This window comes from Acanthisitta chloris, unplaced genomic scaffold (assembly GCF_000695815.1).
Source record: "Acanthisitta chloris isolate BGI_N310 unplaced genomic scaffold, ASM69581v1 scaffold20665, whole genome shotgun sequence".
Classification (NCBI taxonomy): domain Eukaryota; kingdom Metazoa; phylum Chordata; class Aves; order Passeriformes; family Acanthisittidae; genus Acanthisitta; species Acanthisitta chloris.
The window spans coordinates 17,264-17,884 of record NW_008672583.1 but is presented as its reverse complement, the minus strand read 5'-3'; positions in this window follow the sequence as shown (position 1 = coordinate 17,884).

Here is a 621-nt window from a genome sequence, read left to right as displayed (position 1 = left end):
TGTCCTTGACCCCTGTGCACATTTGGAAGTGGATATTTCAGGAATATTTTCTGCCTCAGGAGGCATTTGCAGCATTGGCATCGCACAGCCAAAGTTTTATGGCCTTCAGTTCTGTGTCACTTTTGTTCAACGACTTAATTGATTCCTGCCAAGAAAGAGTTCACGGCTCACTGGCTCCCTCAGCTTTTCTGGAGTGGTGCAGGGCACTGGATTATCCATGTGTGACACAGTGCAGCCTTGAGAACAACTGTTCATAGAATCACAGAATATTAGGGGTTGGGATGAAGCTTAGAGCTCACCCAGCCCCAACCCCTGCCCTGGGCAGGGACACCTCCCAGCAGAGCAGGTTGCTCAAGGCTCATCCAACCTGGCTGTGAACACTGCCAGGGTTGGGGCAGCCACAGCCTCCCTGGGCAACCTGGGACAGGGTCTCACCACCAGAACAGGGAAAACCTCTGCCTAAGACCTAATCTAAATTTCCCTCTTTCAATTTATCCCCATTACCTCCTGTCCTGTCATTGCAACTCCTAACAGAAAATCCCTCTCTCCAGCTCCTTGTAGGCCCTTCACATACTGAAAAGTTGCTCTGAGGTCTCCACACAACCTTCTCTTCTCCAGGCT